At 39.4% G+C, this 26,279-nt stretch overlaps 2 long non-coding RNA genes across 5 annotated transcripts in view; one reads left to right on the forward strand and one right to left on the reverse strand.

Moving 5' to 3' along the window:
• Nucleotides 1-312: 312 nt before the first annotated feature.
• LOC119542377 overlaps nt 313-26,279 on the reverse strand; it is a 36,765-nt gene continuing 10,798 nt past the window's right edge. For 2 of the 4 annotated variants that reach the window (XR_005218464.1, XR_005218465.1), the window contains 3 exons: nt 23,192-23,318; nt 3,143-3,298; nt 313-655 (listed from right to left, as the gene is read on the reverse strand). This is a non-coding gene — a long non-coding RNA (uncharacterized LOC119542377). Of the gene's footprint in view, nt 656-3,142; nt 3,299-6,539; nt 6,602-23,191; nt 23,319-26,279 lie in introns of those variants that run through there. The other 2 variants (XR_005218463.1, XR_005218466.1) reach the window with 2 other exon arrangements.
• On the forward strand, nt 16,026-26,012 carry LOC119542378. The gene is made up of 3 exons (XR_005218467.1): nt 16,026-16,202; nt 22,577-22,689; nt 24,222-26,012. It is a non-coding gene; the product is annotated as an uncharacterized LOC119542378 (long non-coding RNA).

Here is a 26,279-nt window from a genome sequence, read left to right on the forward strand (position 1 = left end):
TGGCAAAATATAAGGATTATTATATGGCTTGTACTTATTCTGCAGCCAACCCTCAGGTAGACTGCAGTATCATGCAGAAGTGTGGGGTGTGTAGGAATGTGGTGAAGTGAGGCCTTCTCTCTGGTCCTGGGAGGAACCCTGCACTTTAATGGTCCTTCTGTGCTCCACCCTGTTCTCATGTTCAGACGAGGTGAGCTTTAACTTGCATTTTGAATGGATAAAAAGATGCACAGGATCCTGAGGAACAGGACCAAGATGAAGATTAAATAATGCAAGATGCAATATAAGCTATTAGTTTTCTATTGCTGTATAACAAATTATTCCAAACCTAGAGGCTTAAAACAACACACATTTATTATCTCAGTTTTCTTGAGTCACCAGTCTAACTGGGTCCTCTGCTTAGGGTCTCACAAGGTTGCAGTCAAGGTGTCGGTCAGGCTGTGTTTTCATCTGGAAGCTCAACTGGGGAAAGATCCCCTTCCAAGCTCCCTCAGGTTGTTGGCAGAATTCATCCCTTAGTTGTAGGGCTGAAGTCCCTGTCTTCTTGCTGGCTGTGGCCGAGGGATGCTCTCAGCTCTACAGGCCACCTGCAGTTCCTTGCCATGTGGCCGTCTCCAGAGGTCCTCTCACAACATGGCATCATATTTCTTCAAAGCTAGCAGCATAAAGAGAGTCTCTGACCTTAGGGCTCAGGCCCTCTTTCGAGGACTTTTACCTGATTAAGTCAACCTCCCTTTTAATTTGCTCAAAATCATCTGATTCTTGACTGTAATTACATCTACAAAATCCCTTCACCTTTGCCATATTCTTTGGCTAGAAGTAAGTCACAGATTCTCAAATTTGAGGGGCAGACATTACACTGGGTATAAACATCAGGGGATGGTATTCATAGGGGTCATCTTAGAATTCTGCCTACCTCAGCACAACTATGCTCTAACTGTAACTTTAGGGCAAAGCCATGTAAAAATAATAACCATGAGGTTAATTTCAAGAATTCCAGGGTTGGAAAGGACCTTCGGAGTCATTCTCTGCCTCTAAGTAAATAATCCTTAACCAGACCCGAAAAATAAATGCTTATCCTCTTACAGATGTCCAAAGAAAGTGATTCTCTTTGTAATCTATCTTCAAGAATAATAAAAGTTAACATTTCCAGGAGGGAAATAGGGTTTGTAACCCACACCACGTCCAATTCCTTGGTAATGACTTTCTCGCTTTCTGGGGCATGGTGTTGAGAAGATTGTGAAGCTAAGAGCTCAATGGAAAAGAATGCTGGGATCAATTACCAACGTTTGCCAAGAGACAGTGGAAACGAACATATGATGGAGTTGCCAATGTTGTAATGAAAAGAGGACTAGACTAGAAAACCTCTGATCTAGTCCCAGCTCCACTCTAGTGGGTGATTTTGACAAATCATTTTGCCTCAGTCTCCTTTCTTTATCTGTTAAAAAACTGGCTGCCTCATAGCGTTTTCATCAAAATCAAATGACATAACTCATGCCAAGGTACTCTGTAATTGCAAATTGCTACACACCATAAGGTATTATTGCCATCTAACTTCGTGAGATAAATTATTCCAGGACATCTTCTGATACAGCCTTTCGTCCCCAGCAGCCAATTTTTGCCTTCTTCAAGTCTCAAATGGAAATTATCTTTCTCAAACTTGTACTCGGTGAACTGACAGCTCCCTGGAATAGATGTCTAGCTAATCATACCTGATGAGCAGGATGACAATGCTGGTGAGTCTACCCTAATGTCTTTTGACTCCTTTAAGTTTGTTGTATTAAAATCATACAAACCAAAACAAACAAACCAGAGACTTTATTTTAATATCACTGTGTGAACCCCAGGATTACTAAAAGTTTGGACTGTACAGGCCCAGGGAGCATTTTTGAGATCAGTAAAGCAAATATCTGTAAACTAAATGCAGTGCAATTTCTCTGAACTCTTTCTAAATATAGGAAATGTTGATTCAAGAGCTCATACCTGTAGGCTCTGCTCTTATTCTTCATCAGTAATTGGTTTTTCTGGCAGCAAGCAGAAAATGCCAGAGAGGAAACAGTTCCCATCCACCAAACCCTTGCTACTCTAAGTGTGGTCCATGGACCAGCAGCACTGGCATTACCTGGGAGCTTATTAAAGATGCAGATTCTTGGGCTGCACCAAAGACCTGCTGAATCAGAATTGGATTTTTAACAAGTTTTCCAGGTTATTTTCATGCACATTAAAGTTGAAGATGCCTCTTCTAAACTCTTCAGAGCAATGTATCTCAGCCCTCACCAAACAGCTGGGGCATCCAGCCTCTATCAACTGGACTCTGTTTTACAGGAATTACTGGCGTTTGAAGCCTGGTCCAAAATCATCACTCTGACTACCATTTCACTTTGCTGATGGTAATAAACAATCTGACCGATTATCAGTTTCTGTGTAAGAAGAAAGAACACATTATGAGGATTTTGCCAACTTACTCATAAAAGGTCTCACTTGTGACCTATTTGTTAAGACAGAGTACAATTAGGAACTGATTTGGGTTGTGCTCAATTACAGTCCAATGCGAAATTGGTGCTGTTGCAATTATCAAAATGTCAATTTTTTTTAAAATTGTGGTAACATATCTATAACATAAAATTTGCCATTTTAACCATTTTGAAGTGTACAATTCAGTGGCATTCATTACATTTACAATGTTGTGCTACCTTCTCTACTATTCATTACCAAAACTTTCCATCACTCCAAACAGAAAAAGAAACTCTGCACCCATTAAGCAATAACTCCCTATTGCCCTCTCCCCATGGCCCCTAGTAACCTCTAATCTATTTTCTGTCTCCATGAATTTGTTTATTCTATATATTTCATATAAATGGACTCATACATTTGTCTTTTTGTGTCTGGCTTATTCTCTTAGAATAATTTCTCCAAGTTTCATCCATGTTGAAGTATGTATTAGAACTTCATTCTTTTTTATGGCTGAATTATTCCATTGTATGTATATATCACATTTTATTTATCCATTCCTCTATTGATGGAAACTTGGGCTGCTTCCACCTTTTGGCTATTGTGAATAATGTTGCCATGAACATTGGCATACAAATATCTGTTTGAGTCCAGGAATGTCAATATATTATATACTAAAACTCACACATACCTTTCTGACTCTTTGCGTCATCCAAATCCAAATGTGGTCCCACTGAACTCCTAAGGTGTTCACTTGTCACACATACATCCACATCCTCTACAGAACCTCATAGAATATTCTGTCATAGAAGTTGACTTAATAAGGACACAAGCCTGGAAGACAAGTCTGTAGATGAAGAAGAGAAGGAATATGGTGAGAAAAGAAAACAGGAAGAGATGGTCTGGGTTTCATTTATCCGTAGGCTAGACATCATGCTTCCTTGTAAGAAGTCTCTTTTCTCTAGCTTTGAAGACAGGGCTCGGTCTAATTGCATCAGCATCAAGCAATGGCTCTTCACAAAGATTCAGAGGATAAGGTAGACCTTACTAGAGATTTGTGGAAGATGAAGATAAAGTTTTATATTGCATCTTAAACTGCAAACAATAAAATTCCCCGTTAGACATTTCTGTTATCCACGAACTCTGGGCTGTTCTTAAGTCTCTTTTGATACATTTTCTTCTCATATTCCTGAATTGTCCATCTCTTCCCCCTTAATAATTCTCCTTTCCTATGAGAATAATGTGGCTCTGCCCCCAATTCTTTCAATTACATATAACTGTACATTACTTAATACTGTCTTAAGAAGGATGATTTCACTTTGTACTCAGGAAGCAAATGATCCTCCAGTTGCTGGGTTCTACCCTCCTTATGGGACTGCTGGGGATTTTAAACAGCAAATGACTCTGCAGTCTAACCTAGGGGTTCAGGGTTTAGGTTCTGGTGTCAAGATTCTGCTCTGTGACCTCATGTAAGTTACTTAACCCCTCTAAGCCTCAGCTTCTTAACCTGTGTAATGAAGTCTGGGCCCTGAGCAATAAAGACAGCATCTTGGATAATCAAAATAATGCCCACCTTATGCATTTGCGGAGGGTCACATAATATATTTATAAAAAGGACTTCCCTAATCCGAAAGCCTGGTACACAATAATAAACAGATAATAATAATTATTAAATCACTCCCAGTTTAGGTCATTCCAGGTATATAAGGGTCTACTAAGTTTAACTCCAAATAGTCATTTAATAAACATCTCTTTAAAGACTACCTACCACACACATAGTACAGCAAAAAAAAAAAAAAAATGTGGGAAAGGAAGTAGGGAATAAGCAAACATCTACTGAGAGCCATCTGTGTGCCAGGCCTTTGCATATAACATCTTATTTAGTCTTCCAAATAATGTAATGAGAGAGAGTAGCATCACTACTAATCACAAATAGGAGAGGTTATATAACTTGTCCAAAAGGTACACATCTGTGTTTGCACCTTAGTCTATGCAACTCAGGAACTCATTCTCCTCTGTAAATTGCAGCACCTCCAAAGTAGAATACAGGCTTCAAACTGATTGACAGGGGTTGAATTTTGTGTCCCCCCAAAAAGATATGTTCAATCCTAACGCCATGTCCATGAACGTGATCTTATTTGGAAATAGTCATTTCAGATGGAATTAGTTAAATTAAAATGAAGTCATACTGAGTAGGGTGGGCCCTTAATCCAATATGACCGGTATCCTTATAAGGAGGGATGATGATAATAGCCATGCACAGTGGGGGAAGATGGCCACATGACGACAGAGGCAGAGACTGGAGTGATGCATCTGCAAGCCAAAGAATGCCAAGGATTGCCAGCAAACCACTGGAAGCTGGGAAAAGGCAAGGAAGGAATCTCCCCTAGGGTTACAGAGGCAGCATGGCCCTGCCAACACCTTGATCTTGGACTTTGAGCCTCAATAACTGAGAGATAACACATTTCTGTTGTTTTAAGCCACCTAGTTTGTGGCAGCCCTAAGACACTGACCAAATCTGAAATTTTAAAGGAAAAAGGGAGAAAAGAAGGGTCAGAAGAGCAAGAGAGAGAAAGATAAGAAGGGAGAAGGGAGGGAAAAGAAGCGGATGTTGAGGGAAGGATAAGGAACAGCAGTAGGAGGCTGACAGGGTTATCGCCCAGTTCCAACCACAGCAGCAGCTGGGGGAGAGTCGGCACCCTAAGGTGATCATTATCACTGTGGTGAGCCAGAGCCAAGAGGAAATGCATGCTGTCTCTGGTTTCCCAACAACAACAGCTGGCAACAACTGATCTTGCCCTCTCCTTTGGGAGACTTGGACAAAAGTGCTACAGCCTTCTGTATAGAACTTACTTTGTCTTATTTATAATTTGATTTTGCACTACTCAATAATGGTCTTGTACAGGTTAATCTCATCCCCACAACCAGACTAGAAAATACTCTGTGCATGTACCTTGCTCTACTCTTCTGTAAGAAGATGGTCATGGGATAAGAACATAATACTAAATTAAATGAAACCTTTCTAAAATGAAACCAAAAAATACTAGACAGAGTTTCGGGTTGGCACTCATAGGTTAGTTGGGGTAGAGAGGGTTAAGAGTGAATAATGTAGATTTTGGAAATATACTGCCAGAATTATGAGATTAACTTATTGGGCCCTTGATGGAGGGCAGGCATGTGTAGGGAAGGGAATGACCCTTGTCAGTTACCCTGGAAATATGTCAGCTGGAAAGGAGGGGAGACTGATAGGGATAAGAGGGATATTTTCTTTGTTCTGGGTCTTGCCAACACTCGGCTGTGGAATTCCCTGGAGCACATCTGTTGGTAGAACTCGGGCTGCTCCTGGTCCCAGGGAGACAACCTGGGAGGGAAGAAGGGGGCAGGTTCAGGAAAGGGCCTCAGGGTGGGTCCGGAAGCTGCAGTAACCGTGTCCTTTCGTCATACGTACAGCCAGCCTGCCGTGCCCCAGACCAGGGAGGGCACACACCCCACACTTGGGTCAGAATGATGCAGGGGAATGCTGGTTCCCCTCCCCTGAGGTCAAATGCTGGTGTCAGCAGAGGACAACTTGGCTCAGCAGCAGCCAAGACACTCCCTAGGAGCCACCTTTAGCAAGACACTTAGTGTGCCGAGTCTCAATTCTTCATTTATAATATCTACCTCTCAGGGTTGTCATGAAAATTAGAGAAAACATGTGTTATGTGACAAAAGTTTATATATTCATTCAACATTTATGCATCTCATCCCACGTTACTGTAATTACTATTACAATAGTAATTACTTTTTACAATTCCTATTGCACGAGGCAATAGGAATATGGCAGTGAACAAGACAGATCAAGCTCTGGCCATCCTACAGTTTATATTCTATTGAGGAGAGGGACAGACAGTAAGCAAATAAATACACTGTCAGAGCCCAAGATCAGGACTTGGGTGCACATGATTTATTGGGGGGGAGCTCTTCAGGAAAAACCTGTAAGGGATGAGAGAACTGGGATGGGGGAGGGGAAAGAGCCAAACAAGGATGTGCATCCAGCCTTGGCCTGATTATGGAGGGCTCAAGTGCCAATTGCCCCTTCACAGTTGTACCTTGAGGCAAGAGGGTGAAGCTTTTACGTTCCTCTGTTTCTAGCAGTCGCTGGCCTCTTCAGCCAAGGGCAGCCTCTGGAGAAGGTGACGGGTGTACAAGTGTCGCTTGCTCCACCACAGGAGGTGGGGATGGGTTCACCGGCTGGTAAAAGGGATCTGGGCTGAGCATCAACACCAACTATCACATATATTTACAAGGAAAAAAATCAGAGAGTGGTAACTACTAGAGAGTGCTGAGTGAGTACTAAGTACTGAGAGCCAGAGACTGAGTGATGACTCTAGAGTCGGTGGTCAGGGAACAGGTGTGGATTCAGATTTTTTGGAACCTGGAGCTTATACAATTTAGGGGGCACTTTTTAAGTAAAAGAATATAAAATCACAAATATGAAACTAGTACAACCTGAGAATTTACTCAAAATGAGACAAGAAATCAACAAATTACAAATTATAAGAGCTTTAAAAATACGTCAAACATCACAAAATCCAGAAAATAATAACCCAATGTTTGTATTAACTAATTCCCTGACACACCTCTATAATACCTATTCTTACATATTTTGGCTACATCTTATTTACTTCCTTATATGACAATTGATTAGTAACATACTTTCTATTAAAAGAATAGAAAGATACTTCACCATTTCCCCTAAAATGGCAGACCAAAAATAATTATTTTTGTTGTTGATATTTTTAATGTTTCTTTTAGCTTCACAACTTATTCGGTAAAATCATGTAAAATTTTTAGAATTCAGAAATGGCTCTGTCAAGTTTTTTTCATATATGAGCTATATTCTGAAAAAATGTTCCACGGACTAGCTTCTGCTCCATGCATTTCAAATCCACTTTCTCTTCCCATACTATCCACATCTTTTGGGGCTGGGTGTTTTGTAGATATATTCGTATTGAGATATATTTGTGTATTCGTACTGAGACGCTTTCATTTTACAATAGGTGATCAGCAGTAAATGAGAAGAGTATTCTAAGAAACTATTACCACACAAGGATGTTTGGCAATTAACTTAACGGTACAAGGAAGTGACTGCAAACCACTTAAATATTTCCCCAAAACTCAAAGTGAATCCTTAAATAAATTTCCCTTAGCCAAGTACCAAAATACCTTTAGCCATTCCAATGCCACCTGACACAAGGGGAAGCATGAGAGAAGGAAAATCTGAGTAAAAAGAGAGAGTAGCCTTAAGTATTAACTGATTGAGATTAAAATATTTTAGTTTTTGCAATGTTGATAGAAACATATGAGCATGGAAATACATCAGTAGGACCTCTACCAGGACTGGGAAGGGGCCCAGGCAAGCAAGAGGCTCTTCATGGCTTCACCTCTGTCATTGAGGAAGTCTCCGAGGAGGTAATATATAAGCTGAAAGCACTTAGTTGACACTCAATAAATTATTATTATTAGAGTGAATCTACTGCAGTCTTTGAAGGCAGAGATAACTGGCTCCATCAGGAGACACAGACCAACTGATGAAAAGACAAAGGAATACAGCACATCCCCTCTCTTAAAGTAGAAGTTGCCAGCATCAAAGACCATCCTTAAATCACCCCATTTATGATCTTTGGCCACCCCTGCATGCAGGCAATGAATGGTAACTGAGTGTGCAGTGTTGGCTGGAGTCAACAAAGATTTTAAATCAGTACACTGTTTGGCTGGGATTTGCATCCTTTCTGGGTAAGGGAGTCTTTGTGCCTGCCAGGTGTTCTTGATTAGAGCACTAGTCTCCTGTTATTGTACTTACTTGTTTACCTGCCTGTCTCCCTTACAAAAATGAGTGGCGCCAGGGCAGGGGCCCTGTCTTATTTATGTTTGTATTCCCAGTGGTTAGAACACAGCCCAGCACATGGAAGCACTCGATCCGGGTCTGTGAGATGAATACATAATTGACCATCCAGGAATGTATGAAAAATAAAATCTTTCTACCAGTGTCTTTATTTTATCTCAAATTCCCAAGGACAGGTAAGTTAATACTTGGCTCAATTTGGTCAGTAATATAATGCTTGACCCTGAACAACTTAAGAATATTTCTGTCTTTCAGGTAATTTGCAGAAAGCACGAGCTAGTTTACATAAATAATTTTCACTGTTTGATAGAAAGCATTTGCAAAATAAAGGAAAAATAAGGCACAATATGCAGTTTTCATTCTGGTTACTTTGCACTGAAATATGGAACAGATTCTCTTATTTTTTGAGAAGGACAAGAGAGCTGCTTGTCTAGAATCACTGTTGCCTTTGTTAATAAATAAAAGGTCCTTGTGTTTGCAAGGATTTCACATGATGTACTAAAAAAAAAAAGGCGTGCAAAGTTTTCCATAGCAAGTGTGCTCACCAAATTTGCCCAAACCACTTAATAACAAAGAATTCAGAGGGATAAACTACAGTTCTGTTCAGTGCTAATAGAAAGGCTATGGGGTGTCTAGGTGTTTTTTCCTTTGAGTTTCCTCTTTCCTCTCTAGCTTTCACAGGTCCAAAAAAAAAAAAATTTCCTTTTTAATTAAAACTGAAAATTTGAAGCAGATTTCCAAGAGACTAACAATATATCACATCAGAGCTGAATTAATAGCAAGGAAAATTTTTTTTCTTGTATTTAAACTACCAACAGTGTTTAACAAAAGCAATTTAAATCCTTTATAATACTTCCAAGGATTATCAAACACTGGACTAAGACAAAAGCATATCTAACTCCAAAGATTTCAAAGAAATTAAACAATATAAATATATATTTAAAAAACTTAAATCTATACAAATCTTGAAATTAGTAGATGGAGATTTACTCTGGGTGTTTGAAAAATATCTGCATTTATCAAATATCCATGTTTGAAAAGCAAGAAAAGCCTGAGTTTCATTTATGGAGGAATAATAGGAGCTGACAAATGTAATTTCATTAACTAAGGGTAATCCATGTGGCTTCAGGTAGTAGCTCTCTAATATGCCTCCCTATTTCTAAGGGTAATTTTGAATGATATTAAAGGTTTTTGCCTAACTCCACTCAAATATTTCTGCCTACTGTTCTTTATGTATGTGAAAATCCTGGCATCAGTTTCATTACTGGGCCCAATTAAAGTGCAAATAAGTTTTATCAACCATTATTACCTTAGTGTGAATTGGCATTTTGAGCTAACAAGGATATGAGGGAAGCTGGCTGCAGGGGTTCAGGATAGGTATTTTAACCGTGGCCAAGGCGACTGTGCCTGGCAGACAGAGATCCTCTCCCTGGATAGAACCTGCAGGATGAGGCCACACCCTGGGCCATGGTCAGTTCACCCAAGTCACACCATCCCTGAAGGCTTTTCAGGAGATGCCAGACACCTTATCCAGGGCCTGTGTTCCCTTCTCTCTCAGTGCTGCATAATGTCATAGTCAAGCCCATGGACTCTGCACCTGGACTGTGGTCCTTTCCTCAATTATGAATTTCAGCTATATGACCTTGGGCAACATAAATTTTTTGTTTATGCATGTCTGCCCCCTGGGAATGTAACTTTCATGAGGGTGTGGACTTCACTTGGTTCACCCATAAAAAAAGGCCTAGTGCACTGTAGGGACTCAATACTGATTTATTGAATGAATAAGTGAATGAGTGAATGCATGAAGTAGTTAACCTCTCTGGGCCTAGTTCTCTCATCTGTAAAAGGAGGATAATAATAGCACTCAATATGATATACAACAGGTAGCAACCAGTGTCAAATGCAGAAACAGAGTTTGCCTGAAGGGGTCTTTTATGTTCTTCCTATTTAGGGACATTATGGTTTCAGGATGTGTAGCTGCTGACAGCAGGGTGAAAGATGAAGCAACTAACTGCAGGTGGATCCCGTTATGTGTTGTTTAATAACATTTACTTGGAAATTCACTCTGCTCTTTCAAGATTTGGTCATGTAGATGTTCTCAGGTTATGCTTTGAGTTTTATTTTCATGGGCCAGTCATTTATATTTAATGAAATGAAAATAGGTTAAATAAAATGCAATAGAGGAAGGAAGAGGGATGCCAGCAAAGCTTTCCAGTTACATTTTGTAGTTCTCATTCTCATAACACAATTTGGGTGGGAAAATATTTTTAGAATTCAGTACGCTCAGTTACAAAATAAGTATAAAACCATTGGTATCTTTCCTATATATGGCAGTGATCTGTTGGGGAAAAAAATGGAAATATTTTCGCTATAGCAAAACTAAATATTAAACACCAATGAATAAACTTAACAAGAAGTATAGAAAGCCTATGTTAAAAATTCTCTACAACTTTACTCAGAGACATAAAAGAAAATGATTCAATGAAGAGACTATTTATCCCTGGATCAGAATATTCATTACTGAAAAAAGATGTAAATTACCAAATTGATTTATAAATTTAAAGTTAAAATTTCCACATCATTTCCTTGTACTTATTCAAAATAATTTTAAACATTATCTGGAAGACTAAACTTACAAGAATAACCAATATAATTTAGAAAACAGAAGAATATGGGTAAGGAAACATTTGCCTTATCAATTATTCAATAAGAAATATTCTAAGACTATAATACTTAATAATAAGAAGAATGCTAGCAGTGACCCCTTAAATTTATTTCACAGCCTCCTAAGGGTCACAACCTGCAGTTTGAAAAACATTGGTTCATAAATATCCCAAAATTGGAAATTAGGTTAAATGTGTTGCATATAGTCATAATGCAGCATATAAGCAAGTATTTAAAATAATGTGGTAGAACTATATTTATTGGCATGGAAAGTTGTTGACAATATATTGGTAACTTAAAAGAATTTACTAGACTCATTGCATTTTAAAAGAACAAAAAACCATAAATGCTTGTATTTGCAGAAAAAAATGTATGGACCGACAAGTGCCAACATATTAACAATGGTTATTGCCTATCTGTTCCTGGCTGCTGGGTTTATGGATGCGTGAAGTCTTGTTTTCACTTACCTATAATGAATATGTATTATGTAATTAAAATAATACAAACTGTAAGCATTTTAGACTGTTGCATAATACTCAGATTCCTTTCATTCTTATTTTCAGTCCAATTTTCAGAAAAAATAGACTTGGCCCTTAGTCCATAATTATTTAATATTCATCACATGCTCCTTTATCAAAAACTTAAATACTTTTGCATTACCCCTGATTTTCTTTAACATTTACATTTGGAACAGTAGGCAATTCTCAACCAAAATAATTATATTTTCAGTTGCAAAATAGGAACCACTTCTTCCAATTCCTGCCATAGAACTTTTCTTTAAGAATAAAATAGCTGCTTAACTATCTTTACCTTTAAAGAGGAAAGTATCATCACAAACATCTGTTTTGTCTGCATGTTTGAGTCTAGTTGCTCCGGTTGCCATTATGCAACACCCAGACCTCTTATCTTACTACCTATTTGCCGGGCTGAGTGGTCCCAGCTTAGAGCTGGCTATGACCACGGGTGGTAGAACTGAAGATTTATTTGTACCTGGGACCGTTGAATAAGAAGTCACTCATGAGGACATTTTCACACCAGTACAAGCACACCAAGGACAACCTTTAAGGAGAGAATACACAGACAGACAATATAACAACATAAAGCCTGTAGTTATGTGTGTTTGTTGGGAGGAGAAACACTGGTGAGATAAGATGATGCTTGCAGATTTCTGACACACATTTTTATAGTCACAACTGGTTAAGTTACCTAAGTCATCGATTTTCGCCCCCCTGGATGCTGCCCTGAATTATAAACCATTTGTCTGCTTTCCGGAATTTAGTGTCCAGAATAATAGCCTGTTTCCCCCAAAGCATTTGCCTCAATTCCAACATATTCTAGAAAAGAGTTGGTTGGTGAATGTGAGGCAGTTTCATGCTCCCTTAAAATAATGACATTTCCAGGAGTAAAAATTGATTCCTGAATGAGTTTCATAACTCATGTCTCGTTTTCTAGACCTTTACATCAAGAAATGTCACAATTTTATTGTTTCCAGAATTCAGCTGGGAAACAAATTTTATATATCTGTAAGTTGAAAGAACTAGATGAGATGATTTTAAATAGAAAAACTGAGTTAGATCATTCTCTTGCACAGTATCTGGCATATGGGAAATTTAAGAAAACAGACCAAATCTGTCTTTGTGTCCTACACAAAACAGATATTTTGTATCCTGTTTCTTCACTTAACATTGTAACAATATACATTTCCTCATAATATTAAAAACTCTTATAATCCTCATTTTAATGGTAGTATAATATTCCAAGATGTGATTATGCAATTATTATTTAAACCTTATTATAAATAATATTATTTCTATCTTTATGAAGAAAAACATTTTCCAAATCTCAGATGATATCTTTCAGATAGATTTCCAGAGGTGGAATTACCAAAGAGAATAAGCATTTTAAGGCTACATTGTAAAATTATTTTCTAAAAGGGTTATAGCATTCCTACCAGCAATGTATGAATGGACACTTGTCTGAATTCTAACTCTCATTAGGCATCTCATTTTTAAAAAAATGAATAGATGCAAAAATAATTTTAATCTTTGCTATTTCGATAGGTTTAAAAAAGTTTCACTGTCATTTTAATTTCTATTTTTTCTATTCCCAGTAAGGTTAAACACTTTTTCATGTTTGTTATTTGTATTTCTTCTTTTGCATATTGTCACATATGCCTTTTGCCTGGACCATTTCCTCCTGAGTAATAATGAATATTACCTACCATGATGACTACTATGACACAATTTTTTTCACTCCTAGATAATATATTATAATATAATCTCGAATCAAAACTCAGAGTCTAAAATCTTATCCCATCTAAAGTGCTATCTTACCACAAAATGAAGAAAAATGCTAAGATATCTAAGAAACATAATGCCCTATAAATAATTACAATCATTCAAAGCCAAAGTCATTTTTTCATCTATGTTTGATCCTTCAAATATAAAGACTTTTAATTTCATTTTTCCCCAAATGTGCCCCAAAAATTTTAAATATGTTGAGCCATTACTTTCAGAAATTTTATTTACACAGCATAAAACTCCTTTATGAGGAACATTGAGTAAACAAAATTGTTTAGAAAAAAATTGGGTTGTGTGGCATCAGCTGCTCCCAACAGACATAAAAAAAAAAAAAAAAAATAAGCCAACTGAGCTAGAACTAATTCTTGGTGTATCTTCAGCCATCAACAAAGCTTTCATGAAACATTTCAGGACATACTTGCTGTGTCAATCAGTACTTTGTTTATGAGTTGAGTACCTTATTAAGTAAAAGCATTTAGATCAGAGTGGGTCAGAATGACATTTTTTTAATTAAATAGAATGGAAGGGGAAAGAAAGGGAAAGATAAGAAAAGAGCATTCCATGTATTAAAGGTAAGTGTTACATCATACGGATGTGCCAGGTCACTATGTAAAATGCATCCCAACTATGAGCTGTGGTCAAATAGATTTAAGTAGGTTTTAAAACCACTGGACTTTAGGTAATAGCCAGTACTCTTTTCATTAAAAAAAAAAAAAAAAAAAAAAATCCTTAATTAACTCTATCCTCACCCCAACAATTGCTCTCTATTTACGTTTCCCTTTAATAACTTAAATTTATTTTAAAGAGGATTATTCATCTGCTGCCACCATGTGCTAACCACTGTTCTAAGTAGTGGGGATACAGGGGTAATAAACAGATCTCTGCTCACATAGAGCTTCCATCCTAGTGCAGAAAGATGGATGAAATATATGATAGAGAATGTGATGTGGTTCTCTAAGTGCCATGAAAAGAGGAAGCATAAAGGGAGGGCAAGTGACTCAGTGCAATTTTAGATAGGATGGTCAGAGAAGGCATCACTGAGAAGGTGTATATGAGCAGAGGTTCAATATTTAACTTTTAAATGAATGTAATAAACAATAGCTAATAATTGCTGAGATTAAAATATGTAAACTATTTAATTCCCTATCGTGATGCTTACCTTTTTGTTCATTTACATATTTAGTCATTTACTCAACAAATATTTATTTTGTGCCTACCAAGTGCTGGCCACTGTACTGTCCTGGGGATTGAACTAAAAACAAGGCAAACTTAGTTCCTGATCTGGAGAAGTGTCTGTTCTACTGAGGCGCACAAAAAAAAAAAAAAAAAAAGAAATAGACATTTATAATGTGATAATGATGGGGGAGAACAGGTTGTAATTCCCTTCTTGGAGGATCATGGGAGGCTTCCTGGAGGAAATGATGATTAAACTGAGAGATAGAGGGTAAAATAAAATTATTGTAAGTTCTAAATGTATTGACCTATCCTTATTTTACAGTGTAGTTGAGACCACGGGCTATTTGAATGGTGCTGAATGAGAAACTCTTGAGTTGTGATTAAAGTGCTTTTAAGTTCACAAAGCACTAGTGTAATTACAACTCTGCTTAAAAAAATTACAGAAGGAGGTTAAGAGAATGCTTACACACTTGTTAACATTAAATTTAAGTTAAATCTATAATTCTGTATCTTGTATCCATTAGGTAGTGTTCTTTCTGTTTAGTAAGAAGGGCACATACTCAGAGCTATGTTTTTATAGTTCCATGCTGTTGATTATAGTTCCAGGCTATTGATTTACAACCTGCGAACTATGAATATCTGTACTGGGGAACTACTTTTTTTTAGAATGTTGTAGAGAATCATATTTATTCAGTTGAGGTTGTAAACCACGTTATACGAGGTTAAACTTGGTGATAATTAACCAGTAAGGCCTCATTGACATTGTTTTAAATTAACTCAATCAGTATAAAAGACTGGAGTTTCTTGGCACAGTAAAATATCTGAAGCTTTTTCCTCCTTGCATAGTTTATGCAAATAAAAATAGGTGAGGCTAAATTAATTAACCCCAGCCCCCAATCTCATTCTTTCACAGAAGTTAGTACACAAGGTGGAGCAGAAAAGTCAGTGTTTCAGATCAAGGAACCCAAATAAAGCAAAGGCCTAGAGACCAGAACAGGCAAGTTTATTTGAAGAACTGAAAGTAGTTCAGTGTGGGAAGTTTCCAGGTGAAGATGGCAGCATGAACTGATGCATATAATTCCACTCCCATCTGAACATAATTCACTATTGCAATACCCTCCCCAACTCCCATTTAATAACCACCACCAACCAATGTTACTGAAAGCATTTATATTTTAGTCATTTATCTGGTTTACTTTCTGCCTCCCCCCATTAGAATGTACACTCAAGTTCAGTGCTTTTGTTTATTTTGTTCACTAGACCCTTGATTAAGAGTGGAAGACTAAAATTTGATTAGAAGTACAAGGGTGAGATTTGTTAACTTTAATCTTCACTTTAGGTCTAGGGTGATATGGATGGACCATTTGTTGACCCTCCTCCCCCCATATTAGTATGAATAAGTATTTCCCTGTGCTGGTGAGAAATTTCCCAGAGAAGAGTGTTCCAACCTCCTGCCTGGAGGGTAGGAGGTCTGGGCAAACTCAGATTCTGAAAACTGAGCGAGGAGAGAGGTCTGGGAGTTCCTGAGTCACTGGCGTTCAGTATGTAAATGGTCACTGTCATTCCTTCAACTGTGCCTGGTAGCCAGGGATCTCTCTGTCCAGAGACCCTCTTTTTTTTTTTTTTTAAACCCTCTCCAGAAAATAAACCTCCAGTCTTCAAAGGGCTCCAGCAGCAGCCACCCAGCGGTCTGGAGAAGGAAAAGGGATCCTCTGAAACACACAAAGGTAAGAGAGCTCAGAATTCCAGAACACAAGAGCCTGCCTGCCTGTCTGCCAGGGAAAGCGAAGGGGAAAATCACCTTTTCCTTCTTTCATTGGTAAATCTGATGCAACAGGAAATCAATGCCAAGTGTATTTCTATTTTAAATGATTAACATACACCCTGCCACATTAAACCCAGGGAAGCACACTGCTTTAAGACCCATAAAGGGAAAAGAGTTTCAGCTGCCTTCATAAACATTTGTCCCTTTTTTTTAATGTGCTTTTTCAGGCATACTACATAAGAGGCCCATGTTAAGGCATTAAGCACTAAGTTCAGCATTTAGCTAAAGCCTTAACCTATATTCACAACGGGAGGAGAAGGATTTTGACATAAAAGTTTGACATGTTATATTGGTACAACATTTTTGTAGCATTTGATAATTACAGTGGTTACATGTCTGATGGCATTATGAAAAATTTGCATTGTCTGCATCTAGGGAAATATTTGTAAATTTGAGAAGGGTAGCCCATTATGCTTGATAACCCAGTCTTTTCTGGGGAGGAGAGAAGAATTCAAAAATAGACCTATCTGATGAATGCACAACTATGTAATGGTACTGTGAACAATCGAATGTACGAGTTGTTTTGTATGACTGCATGGTATGTGAATAAATCTCAATAAAATGAATATTAAAAAAAAAAGTAAACCTATCAACTCAAGGATTTGCTGGGGATGTTTCTGCACAGCTTCTGCTTCTCCTCAGGCCCTGGTCCTAAAGTCTCATTGATAAGGTCACATTTGGACTAGAAGTCTACCAGGTTACCTGGTCTGATTCTCTCACTATTTAAAACCACAAGACCCTGACTAAGGACACTTGCTATGAGATGAAAGTATTCACACCTTCAGCTAGAGAAAAGGATCTGAACTCTTTTGGGAAAGCTCTTAAAAAACAGTAGATCTTAACACTGCTGGGTTTCCCATCACAGTGACAGTCTGCTCAATCTTGTCCTCACTGCACCGCCCCCCACACACATAGGGAAGCAAGAGAGCTCAGAATATCACTTAATTAGCATTTAGTGTATTTATTATCAACTTCCCCACATTGGAAGCAAATTCATGTCCAAGTTAGCTCATCTCAAGACACAGAAACAGAAAGCTGATTATTTGTCCCATGCCTTTCCGTTGTATGCTTCCAACTTCTGTCAGTTCCCTTTGACATGCAGTCTGGCTGGTCTCTGCTTGGTCTCCACTCATTCAACTGAAAATTTAACATACCTCTGTTCATTTATCTTAAGTCTGATACCTTGATGCCTGATATGAACCATTCCCTTTCATTCTTTCATGTCCTTCTACCTCAAATGAACCACCATTTCTCTTCCAAAGAACAGGCCTTATTTATTTCCCTTGCACAAAGCAATCAATGGCCTCACACAATGACCAAAGTCATGTATATTGCTGATCAAAGAGGATGAGGTGGAGGGAAAGGGAAGCAAGAGAACTGAGTGGAAGGCTGGGAGCTCCATAATAGAGCATATTCAGGATGTTTATGGGAGGTTCATGGATTTCCTCAGCTCTAACACATGTATAAACCATGCAAAACACATGTGCGTTTATGTGAACTTGATGTAAAACAAACTGGAGCATTTCTCCATGAAGCCATATTAACAAGAAAACTGGTCTTCAAATCAAGTCCTTCTGTGCTGAACTTTCCATTAATTATCCAGGTTCCTTCTGTGCTGAACTTTCCAATAATTATCCAGGTTCCAAGCTACCATGCTACCAAAGAGTTGCAGACAGGTGAAGCTCACTCTCACCACCATTTACAGACGGGGAACCTGAAATTCCCAGAGAGATGATGACACCTTTCTCAAACAATAGCATATTGCTTCCTAACGTCCTTCATCTAAAGTTTATAGGACTATGTCATAGTGAGTAGTATAAATAAAGGTGTTGTTTGGCTTGACTTGCTTTTGTTAACCCAGCAGCGAAACACAAATTTACTGATGGTAACAATGGAGAAATTTTATTCAGTAGAATTCCTTTTGAGGACACTGCTGCACTTGTTTGGAAGGAATGTGTTGATAAGTCCATCTGTGAGTACAAAACAAAAAACTACATGCATTTTCATTTTTTTCTCCTGTCTCGTCCTCTCCTTTTGGCACTTTTCAACCCCAACCGTCCTTACCACAGTCCCTGAGCATTCTATTTGGGAATGGCTAAATCAACCCCGTAAGTTGAAATTAACAAATTTCCCTCCTTTTGCTGAAGTTCCCAATACTGAGTTGCAGAGTCTCTTAAATACCTTTCACCTACCTGACTGGGTAGTGTAAAAAAAATCAAGATAAGTAGGCAAAAAAAAAAAAAAAAAAAGGATGCTTTTTAAATTTATTTTTCTATATACTTTCTCACAGGGAACCTAGGCCCAGGAGATTCTGATTGCCATCCAGGAAGCTGTAGTTTTTAAACGTTCCCCAGATGTTTATGATGAGCAGTCAGGCATGGGAACTGCTAGACTAGAGGGGAAGCATTAAAATATTTGCATAGACTAGTAAATATTTGGAAATATTTGGGACTAATATTCTGAAGCCATTCTGAAGCTCTTACCAAAAGAGTTCCGAATTTAAATTTTGTCAGCAAGAACTTTTACTCTTAGAAAATTGTTTTTAAAATTTGTTGTTTTTTTCCTATTTTTGAAGATCACAATTATGTAATTGTCTTGATTTCCTCCCTCATGTGCTGTAGGTAATCAGCATGCTGATAACTGACAATGTATGATTCATTTAACTGTTCTGCAGGTAGGCAAAGGTAAGCTCAGAATGGTTAAGCTTACCTGAATAAGTCATAGAGGGTCTAAAAGAAGGACCTAGGCAGGGCCAGCTTCCTAGGCTTGAGATGTGCACAGTCACACAAGCCCCCACATTTGTTCTAATGCCCTATTTCCATCCTGAAATTCTTAACTTTTTAACAAGGAGCTCCACATTTTCATTTTACACTGAGCCCTGCAAATTATGTCTGGTCCAGGGCTTAGGTCACTGATTCCAAAACATGATGCTCTAGACTCAGCAGGCAGAAGGGTCATATGAGTAAAGAAGAAGCATTGTCCTTTTCATTCAAGAGTCAATGTGGCTATTTTATATGAAATTTTCATACTGATTTTGCCATGTCACATTGCCATACTAACACTAGAATCCATAATCTAGAGACAAGCTGGAGCATATCATAGCTATATCCAAGCTTCAGGGAGAAATCCTCACAAAGATGGGTATAATTTTCTCATAAATATTTACCAGTTTCAAATTATTGGATGTTGGTCATTCCATTTATCTTGGTGTCTCCTTGTGAATGAAGCCCATCCAGTGTCTACATCTTACTGAGAAAAATTTGTGAAGCTAATTCAGAAAGAAGAGTTAAGAATGCCAGAAATAAATGTTTCCATCCTGGGCCAAAGAATGAATCATTTGTGCATTCATATGTTATAGAAAATGTGGCTCCTTTTTTCCAGTTTTACAAGGCCAACACCTATCAGAAATACTAACTCTTAATTTTACTGATTTAGACTAGGTCTCAAAAGCCATAAAAAGGCTGTTCATAGGAATGAACAAAGAATGTATTTTTATCTTTATCTAAGAGTTCTTGCTAGAATTCATTCCAAATCAGCAGAGTAACATTTGCTTTTATATTTCTATGTTTTTGTGAATTTTATAAATCCTGAAGCTAACTCACTTTTGCATGTAGAGGACATAAACTGATATTGGGAGAGAAGACTAGGGATATGGCATAGCTGAAATGTTTGTGCCTTGTTTATTAAATATACTCATCTTTTCTCACCAGAAATCACCAGAGTCTACTTTCTCAGTAGGTACTGAGACCCAAAGGCTGTGTTTCATGTCTTCCTTATCCCTTAAAGCACCTAGCACAACGCTAGGTGCACATGGAAAGTACTCAGCAAACTTTCTTCACCCTCTCTTCACGTCTGGCTTCTCAGGGAACGATCTTCCCCTCCCGGCAATGTTTCATCTTTATCCACTACATGGGCAGTGCCTCCATGTAGCCAATTTTTTATGTTCTCTCTTTTACATTTCCATTAAAACTTACTTGTCCCAGGTCCCATTCTGATTTCCAAGATGAAAATAATCTGATTACTAACTCAGAGTCATGTTTTGAAGGGTTCATGTACTAATAGGAGAGCATGAGACCGCTCTCTATTCTCTTTTAGGTAATGTTTTTTACAATAACAATGGCATTTCAATACAGTGGCCAATGGAGAGACTTTAAAGGTTGAAGTTTCTGGCTAAACAATTGGGCTTTTGAAATCCCTCTGAATCTTACAATTTAGATGGCAGCCTATGGACAGGATGGGCTCTTTGTAAAGGATATTCATTCATTTATCCATTTATATTCAATCAGTAACCATGTCCTGAGCACTTATCCTGTCCCAGGGACTGCTGTAAAGGCTGAGATATAACACTGACCAAGACCACCAGGTCCTTGTTCCCACGGAGCTTACACTCTAGTGGGGAAGAAGGCACAGATAAACAATAAGAAAATATCCAGTAACAATAAGGGCTATGCTGAAAATAAGACAAGGTGGTGTGAAAACAAATAACTTCATTGGCTGGGGCTATGACTGAGTGGTCAAAGAAAGCCTCTCTCAGGAGGTGACATTGAAGTCGAGATTTGAATAATAAGAAGGAACCAGACATGGGAAGGTCTAGAAAAGAGCATGTCTGGCATAGGGAACAGCTAAAGCAAGGCCAGAAAGTGAGAGTAGCTATGCATGTTCACAGGCATTGTGGCTAGACACAGTATTACCAAGGAAGATGAGACCAGAAAGGTAGCTGGGGTCACCTCGTGGGAGGGTCTCAGAGGCCAGAAAGATGCTTTGGGTTTGATTCTAAGCATGACTAGAAGCCATTAAAGTGTTTTAAGCAGGGGAATGGCATGGCCTGCTTATATTCTACAACAACACCCTAGCATCTGAGCTATGACTAGACTACAGGAAACCAGAGAGGAAGCAGGGAGGACATTAGCATGAAAATGATGGTGGTGTGGCCCAGGATGGCAGCAGTGGAGGTGTCAGCAGCAGGCAGAGTCCAGGATACTTTGGAGACAGAGTCAACAGAATTACTGACTTGCACATGGTGTGTGGGGAGTGAGGGAAAGAGAGGGGTCAAGAATGACTCCTGGGTTTTTGGTTTCAGTAACTGAATGCAGGGTGGTGCCATTTCCTGAGGTGGAAAAGCTGGGGTGGGGTTGGGGGAAGAACAAGTGCTGAGGAGAAAATCAAGAGTTCCATTTTTTAAAACTGCTGAGTTTGTGATACCTATTAGACATCCAAGTAGCAATGTCAAGTGGGCATTTAGACGCTAAGTCTGGAGGACAGAGAAGAAGTAGAGATAGAAACATAATTGTGCAGGTCATTGCACATAGATGGAATTTAAAACCTTGAAGCTGCATGAGGTATCTAAAGAGAGAAGGTCCTATCATTTAGAGGATGCGCAGATAGGCAGCAAAGGAGACTGAGAAGGCAAAGCCATTGAGAAGGTGGAAAATACAGACTGTGTGTGTCTCAGAAGCCATGAGAGTGGAACATTTCAAGAAGAGGGAGCACAAACTGTGCTGGATGCTGTTGAAAGGGTGCATAGGATGCCAACAGATCCATGGCCATTGGAGGTCACTGGAACCCTTGACAGGACAGTCTCAGAGGAGCAATGGGAACAAAGCAAAGGGATTGAAGGGATATATGTCATAATCTTCCAGGCTGGGCAATACCCCCAAAGCTGTGCCAGACTAGGAGCAGACGACTGTCCTAAAGGTTCTTTATTTTTTCCAAACTTTGTGGCATATGCAGAAAATACACAACCAAAAAATGCTATGAAGTTTTCATTGCCACCTACATAGCTCATAAATCTTGAAATGCCATGAAAGAGTTCCTAAAAAAGCAATATTAATAATTTTATGTGGTAGCTCTCCAGGACATCATGAAAGAACAACTAATAAAAGCAATTGTAAAAATGCCTAACAAAAATAGAAAACCTACCTGGGAATAACTCATGCTCAGTGAATTTCTATGTTGCAATCCTAACAACGCTACCATACACAAGGTATTGACTCCTATCATACGTATGGTATTGCCTTAAGTGGTTAAGGCATCCGTCATATAACAAATCCCACAACTAGCAAACCGTTTGTCTAGAATTGTGGCAGGATTTTATCTCACTTGTCACAAAGTGCTAAAGAAATTGTATCATATCCCATTTAATTAAATACAGATGTTTTTTAACTGAGCAGATAGCAGATAGAAGGGGCCTGTGCTTGCTGCTAAAGGAGGCACAGAGATGAGTCACATGCAGTCCCTGCCTGCAAAAAAGCCAATAAGGACTCTCTCTCCCACCAGGCTGCCACCTCAGCAAGGCAGGACTGCATCCACCTGGATCACCACTCTAACCCTGGCACCTGGATCCTCCGTCAATATTCGTGAATAAACGAATAAATTCAAAATACAGAAAAGTGAGTATGCCTGGCACCTAGTAGGTGCTCCATAAATATTTAGTGACTAAGCATCCTAGATAGGTTACAAAATAGGCAGGAAAAACATAAACAAAGGGATATAGGACTGAGATTGCCACAAAGGATTAGTAAAAAAGATTGTAGCTTCTGAAATGTGCCTTAAAGGCTGGAGAGAAGTCTAACAGGAAGGGTTAAAAGTCAGATGTTTCAGGCATGGAGACAAGAAAGAACTGTGTCTGTAAGATTTTTAACAACATAAGGATATCCTCAGGTTCTTCTTCCATTCCTGCTCAAAGAGAAAAGAGAAAAGACCTACACACGAAGGAGGCTGCTCATTACCCGGTCTCATGAATTCTACTGCCTTGAGTTCATTAGCTAATTTTGAGCCAAAATATTCTGCTGTCACTGTCTTGATATCCTTAATAATTTTTAAGCAAAGGGCCCTGCATCTTCATTTTGCACTGGGGCCGATAAATTATATACCAACAATTTGGTTGCATACCAGCCTTCAGGGAGAAGCAAGTTCAGCGCTGATTCTTGCCTGGATCTTAAGCCAGTGCTTCTTGCACTCATCCTCCCAAGTATTTCCAATGTCAGAACAGAGGCACCGCAGCCTGACACACCTGGTTCTGAGGGAAGAGAAGTAAGCAGCCATCCTCAACTGTGACATTTCTTTGAAGACTCAGGTTTTATCCTTAAACATAATAATAATAATAATAATAATAATAATGTGATGTTTACATTCTGTTGTATAATATATCAACTGGATAAATTTTTTAAATAGGGTAGGTTTCTTTCCACACCGCCTCATCCCCACCCACCAAAAAACAATCCTTAAGTAAGATTAATACTTCAAGAAGATGCACCCTCTTTATTCCTTGGATATGAAGCCCTGTGACCCCCTGAGTAATTCGCGTGCCATGGCAATGGGGCATAGAGGCCCAGAAGGGGGGAAGTGAAACTTGGATTCAGCAAATACCCACTCAGGGGAGTCCAGCTTCCCCTATCTCCTCACATGCCCCACCCCCATCCCCCACTGGCCAGAGCACGATATGTTACTCATAGACATCTGACTCCTTTTTAAACTCCCTTTATCCTTTTCATTTTTTTAAAAAAGAAAGTCACATTTCCTTGCAAGACCGCAGTCCTAAAATAGCTTTATATTTCAGCTCTCAGTCTAAGGGCATGCTCACAGCCTCTATTAGGCCTCCCAACTCAGGCTGTGCTCATCCCTCCTGGCTCTGTCCACTTCCCAGCCTCCATCCCTCCTCCCTGCTCTAGATATGGGATCCACTGGCTGTCCATGGCCAGCCTTTGGCATGTGCAATACAAACGTTGTGCTGAAAACCAGCAGGCTCTCTCTCACCTCTCAGGATATGCACATGTGGTGCTGGGTGACTCCCACCTGTCCTCAGGACTTAGTTTAAATGCCACTTCCTCTGGGAATCCTTGCTTGACATACCCTACCCCACCCCATGCTCACCACCAAGACCAAGCCAGTGTTCCTATCCTACTCTTTCCTTTCCCTACAGGAATACTTAGCACACTGCACTGCCACACTCTTGTTAACGTGCCTATACCCTCTGCTACACACCAAGCATGATTAGAACACACACCTGGCCCAGGGATCGCAGAAGCTGAAGGAGGAGATGGGGAACCTGAAGGAGCCACAAGCCCAGCTGCTGCTCCATGCCGACCAGGAGAGCCAACGTCAACGTGCAGCAGCTGCAACAGCGTGATGCCCTGCACTAACTTCTGAGAATTAAAAGAATATGGCTGCCATCTCATGCCTCATTCCAAATATCAGGCAAAGCATCTCCTGAGCCCAGGTCAACCCAGAACTATGCAGGGAGAGGACTTCTTGGAAACATAGCTCCAGCTTAGCAAAGTTGACACAATGTAAATCTGCTACACTGTCTCCCCTAGTTGCTTCACTGTTACAAGTTTACAAATGAAGATTTCTTGAATTCCATTGCCAACTGCTTCCCATAATTCTGAAGTAGGCAGGGGTGTAACTAGGTCAGCCATCTTATGTCTGTTTTTTCTGGGACCCCCCCCCAAAAGAAAAACTGCACTTTGAGTGGCTGTCCCTGCTGAATTGACTCTCCTAAAGCAGTTCTATGTGTCTTCCAGAACCGAATATGTTAGTTTGTTATTTAGTCAGGAACATGCCCTCACAGTGTTGCAAACAGGAAACTGAATTACGAAAATCTAGAGGGCTGTAAGGCACACCCATCTTTTTCTACCCACTAGTTATCCACCTTGTTCTAGCATCTGCACTTCAGTTTTCCTCTGGGAAACAAGCCCTTCCTTCACTCTTAGTTTACAAGGTTATGAGCTGCTCTCCCTGCCCTCCATCAAGGAGTGCACTCACAAAGGAGGCTAAGCCAGTCAGTTCTCTGCATTCCCTGGCTGCAGCGATTGGTTCAGGGATAGACACGTGATCCTCCTTAGGCCAATCCAAGCCATCAAGACCCAGGTCAGAATTAGGATTTGGTTTATGGGAGAAGACTCACTCGGGTCTTGAACCTGGAGAGGGGAGCCTATCTGAGAATTGATCTAACACAGTGAAGGCAAAGATAGGACAGGAAATGAAAACAAAAACAAAAAAACAGGTCCTAGTGACATCCTTGGAGCCCTTTGGCATGTCCTGCCTGAAGCCAGCCTTTCCCAGGGCTTTTCAGTGACTATTTCCCAACTCTGTCCTCCTGTGTGTGTTACCAGCCAGGCATTCAATAGTTCAACTTAATTAACTTTTCTTGTGCATGTATTGCACAATCTCCACCAATATTAGCAACATTTACTGAATGCCAGGTACTTTGTTGAGTGTTTTATGTAGGAAACCTTATTTAACCCTCACAACATCCTTATGAGGCAGATGCTATTAGTTATCCTCCTTTTTTAAGGGAGGAGACTGAAACTTAGAGGTGTGAAGGTCAAGTGGAGGCCTAGGTCATACAGGTGAGAAGCAATCAATACCCAGATAGAGCTCTAAACAACACAGTCATCATTATTATGGCTAGCTCTCAGAATCTTCATTTATTTGATTCCAGAGCCTATTCTCTTAACCATCAGAATGGCTCCTTTTCTGTGCAAAATACCGTTAGACATAAGGAGGTTGCAGAAATTAATAATGTATATTTTCTGCCCCACAGGGAGGTTACCATTTAGTGGAGGAATTCTATATACCCAGAAATAACTGTGGGGCAGCAAGTAAGGGATACTTTTACCTCCACCTCCATTCTGACCCTGGCTTCTGAGCAGTGGTCTCAAGATCATGGCATCATAGTTAACCTAAATACGCATTCACACAGAAGACTTACCGAGTTGTGTGGCAGCAATAAATGGCCCCTGAACCAAAGGATGTGGAATTCTAGCAAGACCTTTTTCCTTCTGGAACAAAACTCCAGGCTTCCCAGTCCTTACTGAATTACCCTTCCTAGTGATTCCACTTACTACTGAGATGACTGGAACCTACGGGGACTCTGTTGCTAAACACAGGGAAACCAGGCTCCACTCAGGTTGGGGATTGCACTTCCCCAAATTTCAAATCCAATTCTAGAGTCCAAGAGAGAGGGTAAGCAGAGTAG

This window comes from Choloepus didactylus, chromosome 8 (assembly GCF_015220235.1).
Source record: "Choloepus didactylus isolate mChoDid1 chromosome 8, mChoDid1.pri, whole genome shotgun sequence".
NCBI classification, from domain to species: Eukaryota; Metazoa; Chordata; class Mammalia; order Pilosa; family Megalonychidae; genus Choloepus; species Choloepus didactylus.